We start from the raw sequence: 11980 nt of genomic DNA, 5'->3' as shown, positions 1-11980 counted from the left end.
TAACTGAAACGTTTTGAGTAAACAAAGACGGGACACATCAGATGACGTCATCCAAAGCGCACGCTAAGTGATGGCTTTTGATCGGAGCAATCAATGTTTTAAATTTAAATTTGGAAAATAATTAAGATATTTTCAAGCCTATTAATATTTTTATCCTCTTAAAAAAACCTATGTGTGCATTTAAGACATAAAAAATCATACGTATTCCCAATTGCCAGGCCCCGGCGCGAGGTGTCGTATGCGGGTACCGACCGTTTCGCTGCAAAGGATTTTTTTTGGTTGCGTCTAATTTTAAATCTGTGATAACTTCTAAAGTATTCATTTAAATAAAATTAGGTAAAGGAGAATTTTGATATAAATTAAATGGCCAAGATAACTAATGTACTTATCTGGTTAGGAGACATTAGCTTTGCAAATAAATTAATATTTTTATATTACTTATTTTGAAAATACAGTAATATTTTAATTACTTGTTTACTGTGATTCAACCTTAGGAGATAGATATATACTGTCACATATTTTTTGTAGGCCTTTTTATGGTACACAATTCCGAAGTACAATATATTGGTGTATCTCATACAGTTTAGCCAGCATTCGCAATGTAAGCGTTCAAAAACTCGTTTTATTGACGGCTTCATTACAAAACATGGAATTTTCTCTGCTATACAAATACTTAATTAGAATATTTTGAAAATATAAACCATTGTGAATAAATTTTCTTAATAAAAGTGAAAACTGCATCAAATCCGTTGCGTGCTTTAAAAGAAGAAAGTATACATATAAGACAGAGGCGGAGAGCAACTATGTTTTATACGGTATGATGATATTCTGATATGACAATTTAATAATAAAAGTAATAAAAGTCTGTGAAGCCGAAGGATAAGGTTTTAGTATATGATATGTTGGTGATTACTTATTGTGTAATAAAAATAGGTAAAAAAACTTTTTAAGTTAAACGGTTTTATGTTAAACATACATTGCAATGTTTAAGATAAATGTACTAAAAACCAAAAAATAATAAAATAGATACAGTCGTGGGAATTATAAACATATGCATAGACTAGACTAAAATAAAACCGTGGGGCACGTCAATTGTCTACAATCGTTGATTAAAATGTTTGTTTTGTAATGTTACACTATAATTAGGCAGTTGTTCAACCGACAAAGATGGACGTGTGATAATTAGGGCTAGAATGTGGAAACAAGCTAGCAAGCTCGATTATAAGCGAGTTTTAGGGTTTCATAGTGGTGAGCGAGTAGTACTTTTATCATATGTTTTGTCGATTAAAGACAGACTACGAGCAGTGAAACGATTCCTCGCCAGCCAGCAGTGTGAATGTCCAACGATAAACTAGTTGAAACATCTCTTTTATTTACATGGAGTGTATAACTATTGGAATTTCCATGAGCAAGAAAATAGTAAGTAATTTCCTCACCGTCTGCGGGCCAACTGCCTATTTTAACGACGAATTAAACGATTCTTCTATCGCACATTAAGTCGATAATTTGTAGACAATTGACGTGCCCGGTGCCCCACGGTTTTATTTTAGTCTAGTCTATGCATATGTTTATAATTCCCACGACTGTATCTATTTTATTATTTTTTGGTTTTTAGTACATTTATCTTAAACATTGCAATGTATGTTTAACATAAAACCGTTTAACTTAAAAAGTTTTTTTACCTATTTTTATTTTCTAGTTTTTAGTTTTTATTTCGCATTCTGTTTAATTCATTTAATGCTTCATTATTGCAAGGCCCATCTTAAATATTGAGGTTGTATAGTGCACTGTATTCTTCTTGTCAAGCCCTTTTATTTGATACCCATATTGGTGGGATTGATAAAAAATTGTTATCAGACATTTGGTAGCGGCGGCCAGCTTAGATTTCAATTTTGCATAGTAAATTGTATTCTACTTGTTGAGACCTTTCATTTGATACCCATGTTGATGGGATTGATAAAACCTAAGTTATCCGCCATTTTGTAGAGGCCGCCATCTTGGATTTTAATTTTATATAGTACATTGATTATACTGGTTGAGCACTTTCATTTGATACCCATATTGATGGGATCGATAAAACCTACGTTATCCGCCATTTTGTAGCGGCCGCCATCTTGTATTTCAATTTTTTATAGTATATTGTATTCTGCTTGTTGAGCCCTTTCATTTGATACCCATATTGATGGGATTGATAAAACCTACGTTATCCGCCATTTTGTAGCGGCCGCCATCTTGGATTTCAATTTTTTATAGTATATTGTATTCTGCTTGTTGAGCCCTTTCATTTGATACCCATATTGATGGGATTAATAAAACATAAATTATCCGCCATTTTGTAGCGGCGGCCATCTTGAATTTATAATGATAATGAATAAACATAATTGTATTGTCACCAAAATCCAAAGTGTATACAAAATTTCAGATTAATCGGTTGACAGGAAGAGGGTGAAATTTGAATTACTAAATTTGACCCAAGAATAAATAATAAATAAAAAATAAAACAAACGGGGTGAGCTAAATAAAACCGTTTAAAAAAAATATGCACGGACAGAGGTCGCCAGTATAAATATATCGTGTGACTGTTAATAATATTAGTGAAACAAATTTAATATATAAAATTCTCGTGTTGCGGTGTTTGTAGTTAAACTCCTCCGAAACGGCTTGACCGATTCTTATGAAATTTTGTGTGCATATTGGGTAGGTCTGAGAATCGAACAACATCTATTTTTCATCCCCCTGAATGTTAACCCTTAATTAGGCGCATTAAGAAAATCACACAATTAGTCGCATGGGGTCTCGAGTGACCCCAAAAACAAGATTGAAAAAGGAGTGTATGAAATAAATAAAACAATGATTGGATTATATAAAATATTAGTGTTCTTTATTATCTTTAACTTTAATAAACACAAATATAGCTCTGACTTAAAATTTAAACAAAAAATGACAAACTTCTAACTACTCCTAAAACTACATAATTTTTGACTTAGCCGATGCGCTTATTTAAAAAAAATTAATAATAAGTCTCATTAGCCGATTATTTTTATCTACAATCGACGCAGTATACTCTAAAGTGTTATTAAGAAATAAATTTACAACACTTATGACATTTGGTTGGCACTTTTTTGTCGTTATTCCTAGGATACAATGAGCAACGTCCGCGCTTAGATATTGACTGATGCACCGTCTTTTTCATATCATGTGCTTCACGGAGCCATTTTTTTCTTGACGCAGGGACAGAAAGCTGCTAATACGATGCTTTTTGTGACTTTCTATAAGTGCTGCTGCCAATTTAAAAAAAAAAATCTGTCTTGTATGTGTAATATTCTAATTAGCATTCGATCTGAGTATGACAAATGCGTTGATGCCAGATAACTTTAGAAGATGACAAAATATAGCCAGATTTCTACTTCTCTTCCAAAATTATAACAAGTACAAAGTTGTTCATTGCAATCGACATCACTTTTGCCACCGATGATTCAGATGATATAACTTGACTATCTGCGAACTCTTCAATTTGACTACCAGAATCATATGGGAACTATTCACAGTGTGGCCGTTTACTAATTTGTCTTCCGAAGCAGAACTAGCAACATCTTGCTCATCGTCGGCCACCTCTAGCCATTCCAATAACTGCCTATTATTAGCCACTTAAAAAATCAATAAACTGAAAATAAAAGAAAAAGTCTGTGCAAATAAACACAAAAATAGGTAAATTAAATAGCCGGTATATAAATACATATATACTAATATAAAAAATTACCGATTTACGAATATAAACGAAGTAAAAACATAAAAATAAAAACTTACCTCCGCAAAAAAAAATCACGTAAGTGGTCGCATGGGGTCAGCGCTCTAGAGAAAAGCGACCAGTGCATATGCGTAGATGTTCTGGAAGCGGCTGATTTGCGTACCCTGAGGGAAGTTAGGAAGCTAGAGTGAGCGTGGGCGCGCTCAAATCTCTCAAAGATATATATTTTTCAATTTGAAATAGCCGTGACCCCATGCGCCTAATTAAGGGTTAAGGGTAGTCCACCGCTAATTTTTTTTTTTAATTTTTAGATAAATTATTTATTTTTTATTTTATTACGATTTGGCGTTGAAAAATACATACAACCCTAAATTTTCACCCTTCTACCACCAAACCCTATTTTTAAATAGCGTTTAGCGGCAAAACAACGTTTGCAGAGTCAGCTAGTAATATATTATATAAAATTATCTATCATATTATAAAGCCACATTAAATTGTTAGCTCTATTACAAAAATAATAACACATAGACAAAATAACATAAAACGTCACCAATTACTAACGACGACAAATTGGTAATGTTATCGACATTGGTATTGAATGGTGACGACGTCGATATTAGTATCGACAATCTCAATTCATATTTATTAGACAATTGTTTTAATAGATAATATGAATATTTAACTTAAGCAAGTAATTTTTATAGTTTGTTATTGTTTGATAGGTGTAGCTTTGCTTGAAGTTTTATATACCCTTTGTCGTAAGGGAAAAAAGTATAATTATGTGTTTTAAACCTTTTTTGGGGATTGCACCCAGTATACATTGGACTTCTTTATAAACAGAACGATACATTAAGATTCGTAAGATTAGTTAAGAATTATTTACTATTAAATAAAAAATATATCATACAATTAATTATATTGTGCTGTGTACCATCCCTAATAAAGATAATAAATTTTTATCTTAATTGCAATCGACTGACATTGTTTTGGTATGCAATTTAACGTCAAATTTACGTTTTATATTTGTGATGAATAAATCTAGCTAAAATATTACTACATATTTTATGGAATTCCATTATAACAAAAACTTGTATCAAAGCGGTTATGATGACCTTGAAACGTTAAAAACGAAATAAACAAGGTACGCTGATTAGGCACGGTCTTCATTCACATTAAACGTTAAATTATTCAAATTATTAACAATTAACGTTTTGTTAAGAGTTTATGGCGCTGTTATAAGCACCATATCTTAAAAATATTGAATTCAAGAACACAAGGAAAATATCTCTTACTAACTTACTTGTGTTGGATATATACAGTGATATACTGACGAAAGTCTGATTGACGTCCTAGCATATATTATAATAAGGTATTAAATCTTAGCGTTGAAATTTGGTAAATGTAATAAATTATTCCTTAATATAATACGGGTATTTCGATTGGGTAGTATGAATATGAAATATATAGCCTGATTGTTGAAACACACACACACACATATATATATATATATATATATATATATATATATATGTGTGTGTAATTAATATATTTTAGTCATAGTTATATTCATCATTATAGCCTATACAGTCCACTGCTGGACTTAGGCCTCCACAAGTTCACGCCAAAAATAACGTGACCTCATGTGTGACAAATGTGACATGTGACAAAGCCAGTACTGCGGTCACCAACCCGCCTGCCCAGCGTGGTGACTATGGGCAAAACACATGAGTTCATTAAACTTATATTAAAAAGAAGAAATATTTGATTTTTTATTTGTTTCTAATTGATACACTCAAACTAGTTGACCGATTTTTAGAATTCTTTCACCAGGAGAATGCTTGGTTACCAATGGAAAGGGTTGCATTAACGGGAGAAAAAGAAATAGCCATAATTATGTGTGGTAATCTATACGGACGAAGCTGTATTACGAAAAATAGTGGTACAAAATGATGGTTTACTTGTTACATTATATTAATTATGTTTGTGAGGATGGCCGGACAGTTGGATGTATGATAGTTAATCTTTCACGTAAAAACTACTGAATTTATTGTAATAAAACTTGGTATGTAGGCTAGCAATACAGAATAACATATAGGCTACTTTTTATCCCAAAAATACCAATATTATTTAATTACGCGAGAGAATTCGCGAAGCATAGCTAAACTGTGTAAATAAGAATTTTATTAAGCACTAAGTGTATTGCTAATTTCAAAGCTCGAGAATGGGCCGAAACGTCTAATTTTTTAAAGTACCCTAACACTATGTAGACCATTCTTAAGAAATGAATTGTTTTTGTTCACAAACAAAAAAAAATGACTTCAATTCACATCAACAAGTAATAAAATGAGAACATCATAAAAGTACACGGAGTCAATTAAGTACGTATTACTCGAAATTACTCAGAATTAGTGGTCAGATATTGCTTTAATTTAAATGAACTAGATGAGAAAAAGAGACATATATGTCAGTCCCGGTTTTTGTCAAGAACGTTTGATAGCATCATAGATCATTTAATATATTTTATCCAAAGATTTATTTGCACGTGTTTATTATTTGTTTGTTTAGCAGATAGTTTTAATATTGATAAATTGATATAATGCTACCTAATGCTACATAAATTAATTTTTAAATTAGTAATTATATATATGTATATATATATATATATATATATAAATACAGATGCCTAAACAAAAATATAGATATATACGCAAAAATTATTTAAAAAGAGATAGATGCGTACAGTAAAAATAGGCAAGTATAGACGTGCTGTTTAATCCAGAGTTAAGTAGAAGTTCTTTACACGTTTTTTGAAGACAGAGATACACGGGAATTGACGATGGAAGTGCATTCTACACTTAATTTGTTGTCCTTTTTGAGAGCGAAAGCATAGGTGAAGAGAAAGATTGACGAGGAAAGAAAAACGCTCTATAAAGTAAAGTTGTGAAGTAGGACAGAAAAGGGTTGCGTAGAGGAGAGACAGAATATGTAGGTTACGTCGATGTTTTACTGGAAGCCATTCGAGCTTTAAGTGATACTGTACAACATGGTCAAACTTCGTCAAACTGAATATCTGAATATCTTATACATGTTTTATTAATTAGTTCCTTCGTCAAGTCTGGATAGCATGCATCCGCATAATAAAAGATTGACATCATTAACGACTATTGTCTAGTGATACTGTAGTCTTAATCGGTAAATGGAAATTTGCATAAATTCTGCGACAAATTTCAGCGATTTGCGGACGCCAAGAAAAAGAACTGATAACAATAATCCCTAGCTTTTTAATCACGTTGGAGTAACATACAATGGAGCCATGGAATACAATGACAAGAACGTTATAACTATATACTTATTTTTCCAAACAAAAATAATCTCTATTTTATTGGATTAAATATATATATTTACATTATGTTCTATATTTAAAAAATTAATCTCTGTTTCCCTTGATCATGCCATAACTTAAAATTGGCGTAACCTATTTAATTATCTTTTTATAAAGAAGTTAAGTGTTTTGTAAGGGGGTAGTTAAAAATGAAAAAAAATGCGCAGCAAATTGTAATATTTCACAAAAACTTAACGACTATTTAGATAGGACTAGTCAGGAAAATGTCTGTTGAGTTAACTAGTACACGAATAAAATAAATAAATAAAATTTATTATTTTGGTAATAATAAATAAATAAAATTTATAAAATTGGTAAAATATATGTATGGCTATAATACAAAACAAAATGGTTGGAATAAACATATTTTAGACAATATAGTTAATAAGAACGTTATGGAAAAGTTATGTTAGATTCCGCTTTCCTTTCAACTAAAAAAAAACCAATAAACTTGAGAGACTTCGAAACGTCTTTATCTGATATATTTCAGAATTATGAAAAAGCTCTCCTTTAGTTAAATTCGTTAAGTCTTTGACTTTGCGGAATCAAGATAAATTTTACAAATGTGTTTGTATATTATTAAACTCGTCTACGCTTGTTATTTGAAGCATAAATTTGAATATCAGAAGCTGTTAAACAACACCTAAGATCCTGTAAAGTTTCCCTTTAATGGTCAACGATTGGTGTCAGGTATTGATGATAACAATACAAAACTGAATCCCTACTAATATTATAAATGTGAATGTAAGTTTGTTTGTTACGCTTTTACGCGAAAACTACTAACCGATCATCATGCAAAGTTGTAAACATATTCTTGGAGGTATTATTAGTAACATAGGATACTTTTTAATAATAATAAAAAAATCAATGCGAGCGATGCGGGTAAAAGCTAGTATTTCACATTTATGTGCTATTCGAGGCAGTAGGAAGACCCAAAAAACAAGATTGTGCCGTGAGCGGGAATCGTACCTACCACAAATGATGTTAAAGCGATCATTTACACCACCACACCAGAATGACTTTCGATTATTTTATATTTACAACGTATTTATTTCTATGATATGCTGAGAGTTTTTATAATTTAATATATAAAAAGTATTCAATATTCAACCTTTGTTCCATAAATGCAAAAAAATCGGTATGGTAAATTTAACTTAATCTTTTGTTTTAAAATAGGGGGCACCGGAGCAAAGATTCTACTTAAAAACTGGAAGAACATGACTTCGAAATAACTTTAACCTTACCGAAAATTACAGTTAAATATTAGAGCTATCCAATATTATTGTGTGTTTAGTACACCGTGGTTACCGCCAGATCTCCTGGGTGACTCGTGACTCTTATTCATAGTCTAAGGTAATAACTAGCGATCAGATATTGTACGTTTGATTGCTACCTAAGTAGTATAAAAAATCATATGGGCTTTACAAGCAATCGTATACCACGTCATATTTTCGTATTTCCAAGGACAATATACATTGTGCCACTAGAAAATTACAAAATAATTATGTCACCGCGACAACAAAGGTGCGTTCACACGCGCTCTTTCCACTTTTGCCCGTTTCATCATTACAGCCTATACAGTCCACTGCTGGACATAGGCCTCCACAAGTTTACGCCAAAAATAACGTGAACTCATGTGTTTTGCCCATAGTCACCACGCTGGGCAGGCGGGTTGGTAACCTATTTATTCGCCCGTTTATTGCATCGCAAAATTTGACTTTTATAAAATCCAAATACATTTTTAAAAGGATGAATACGGATTTGATGATGATAATTAACTTTTGTATATTTCATTACAAATTGATATGCAACAAAAGAAGATTAGTAATCAATTTGTAGTTTTGAAATCCTTCTATATCATTAAAATCAAGATACTTCGTACGGAGAATCGTACTAAGTATATAATATTATAATGGTCGAATAAAAAATTGTAATCAAACTTTTTTTGGATCTAACTCTAAGTGATTACTATTGAAACAGAACGACTAGGTTCTTTATTATTAAACATTATTTTTATACAATTTTGTTGGCAAAAAATCGCACGTTCGTATCAATTAGTCTCGTGATAGTAAAAAAAGGTATACGAAAATATTATACAGATACTCGTACCATGGCTGTGATGATTTTTATTTCATCTTCGTATATAATTATTTCATATACTTAAAAAAAGTATAAGAGATCTACCTATGAATGCAAAATAATTTACATAAGTGTGTTAGATAATCAAATAAAAAATCAATAAAAAATCTTTATAATATGTGTTATTTGTAACGAACGGATCAGATTTTTGAAGCTATGCTTCTTTTGGCGTGTTAGGAAAAAATTATGAGAGTAAATTTTTACGGTGCGTACACTGTCACGAAAAAACTGACACCTTGAAGTTAGCTAGTCAACGAAGAAGAAGTTAGCAACATGAAGTTAACTAGCCAATGAAGTATAACTCACTAGCATCGTATAATCACTGGCATAAGTACACATATTTTTTTTTTAATTTAACACACTTTTTTAAATATATACTTACATTATTATAATAAAATAACTCACACGTCAGTAATTCGTTGGTTGTTAACATTAATGATAATAGAGACATTATAATAAAATGAAAATAATTTCAATATTTTTTGCTATGTAATAAAACATACTCGTAAACCAAACTCCTAATAATCGCAATTACAGTTGCGTTTATTTCTGTAAGTTTTGTGTACAGATATTATGATCTTACCCTTCATATTATTTCTTGTCTCGCCTATAAATTTAGTTGTATTATTTTGAAAAATAAATGATCTTAAATGTTAAATATCTCAAAGATGTAGGGTACGACTTTTAGATATAATTTTTTTCACCTATTTTCTGGATAAGATTTTGTATTGAAGTCCATTATATAAAAAATATCAATCTTTATTCTTAGACCTAGTTAGGCACTGACTAAAAATAAACGAGTTAGTATTCCAGTACAAAATTTTTACGTCTCAATTTATTTTAAAATTGATGATAAAGTTTTACGCACGTAATTTCAAATGGGAACAACCCATCTTATATAACATAATAAAATTAAAGACGCCCAGCTGAGCCTGTTCAAATGATTCAAAGCTCCTTTTTTAACTGACTTCAAAAAAAGGAGGAGGGTACTCAATTCGACCGATTCGATATATATATATATATATTTTAATGTATGTTCGGGGATAACTGCGTCGTTTATGAACCGATTTTGATAATTTAATTTTTTCGTTGGAAAGAAGATATCCCTAGTTTGGTACTATGATAAGGAAACCAGGATCTGATGATGGGATCCCAGAGAAATCGAGAGAAACTCTCGAAAATCTAATCTCTCATCCTATCTTTGAGAGACACCGATATATCAAGTGCGACTCAGTGGCGACGATGACCGTTCATGTCCAAGACCAGAGAACAAGATCAATTTCCCTCCAGTGTGGGGTAAGACAGGGAGATTATACAACACCGAAACTGTTTACAACTGCGCTGGAGGACATCTTTAAGACCTTGGATTGGGGGGAACGAGGCATCAACGTCAACGGCGAATACATCTCTCACCTTCGTTTCACCGACGATATTGTCATCTTTGCGGAGACGTTGGATGAGTACGGCCAAATGCTGGCCGGCCTAAACGAGTCCTCCCGACGTGTTGTTCTCTGCATGAACTTGTACAAAACGAAAGTTATGTTTAACAACCGAATCATACCGAGACCGGTATCGGTCGATGGTACCCTTCTCGAAGTTGTTCAAGATTATATTTACCTAGGCCATACTATCCAACTAGGCCGCAACAACTTCGAGAAAGAGGCCGATAGAAGGATTCTGTTGGGCTGGGCGGCGTTTGGCAGGCTTCTTCGAGTCTTCACTTCGAAGATTCCGCTATGCTTGAAGACAAAAGTCTTCGAGTCTTACTAAGAAAGCTTTTTTTCTAGGAAATTTAATTTTCTTTAAGAATACGCATCAATTTTCATACGCTCAAATTTTTTCAGATTGATAATTGACGAGTTTCGACTCAAAAAATGCAATTACTGCTAAAAACCTATAGTCGTAACAATACCCTCCTAAATATTAATATATAATCTTTTTAATCGCCATAAATGATACTTTCATAGTATCTTAAAAAAAAATAGTAATTTTTTTGGGACAGTCTAATATATATATTAGACGGTGGTTAAGACACGTACATGACAGACGCATCACTACACTAGAGCGGAAACTAAACAAAAGCCGCTCTAGTGTGGTGATGCGTCTGTCATGTACGTGCCTTCACCGCCGGCGGTTATGCGGGTAAAATTCCTGCTCGGAATGGATATTTGTATTTGTACAAATATTTCCTTCCAGTTTGGATATCTGTCATCGTGGGTCTGCCCACTGTGTCTTGGAGAACATGTTAAGCTGTCTGTTCTGATTGTTACTATATACACCAGATAGCAATTGTTACTCATAGTAGGGAATATCCACCAACCCACAACGGAGTAGCGTGATGGATTGAGTTGCAATTCTTTTCCTACACAGAGAAAGAGGCCTATATCCAGCAGTTGGATATTACAGGCTGAATGGTTAAACATAAATCAAAACATTTACGTTTAAGTGATTAATGTAGTTTCAATTGTACTTAAAATCTATCATGGGTGCATTACCTCTAACTTTTTAAGGCAGTAGGTTAAAGTATAATCTATCACGCTGCTCTATTGGGATTTATCGTACATTAATTCTGATTTATACACGACACATTCGGCTTTTTTTACAAGATTATCTTCGTCGCATAATAATATACTTTTTTGATCCTAACACTTGAATACTTACTAACTTCTAGCCCGCATTTGATCTCGCAACCGTCATTCGGTTACGTTTTA

Source organism: Melitaea cinxia, chromosome 13 (genome assembly GCF_905220565.1).
Source record: "Melitaea cinxia chromosome 13, ilMelCinx1.1, whole genome shotgun sequence".
Taxonomy (NCBI): Eukaryota; Metazoa; Arthropoda; class Insecta; order Lepidoptera; family Nymphalidae; genus Melitaea; species Melitaea cinxia.
Note: the sequence above shows the minus strand (reverse complement) of the source record.